Here is a 360-nt window from a genome sequence, read left to right as displayed (position 1 = left end):
GTTTCTTCCCCACTTCCTCTGTTTTTCATTCAATCTGCAGTGAAGCTTTGAGTCTCTGCAACCCAACCTTCTAGATTACCGAGGACCAACAAAACACACATGGAGCGTCTTCCATTAAAACTATCCCATCAATAGTGGAGTGGAGAGTTAATCCATCTCTCTTCTTAATTAAACTTTGTTTAGAAGCTCGATTCTTTTCGACAAATCCTCTTTACCCTGTATTGGTGTTACACTGCAATAGTTCAAGTAATAATTATTAGCTTCTAAAATATTTTGTGGAACAAGGTCCTGTTCGTCCACCCTAATTATTTTCTTGTGCTCATTACTAATACTGTTTTTCAGGCTATGTTGGTGACGAAG

The sequence above is a fragment of the Asparagus officinalis genome, chromosome 9, assembly GCF_001876935.1.
Source record: "Asparagus officinalis chromosome 9, Aspof.V1, whole genome shotgun sequence".
In the NCBI taxonomy this organism is placed as follows: Eukaryota; Viridiplantae; Streptophyta; class Magnoliopsida; order Asparagales; family Asparagaceae; genus Asparagus; species Asparagus officinalis.
Note: the sequence above shows the minus strand (reverse complement) of the source record.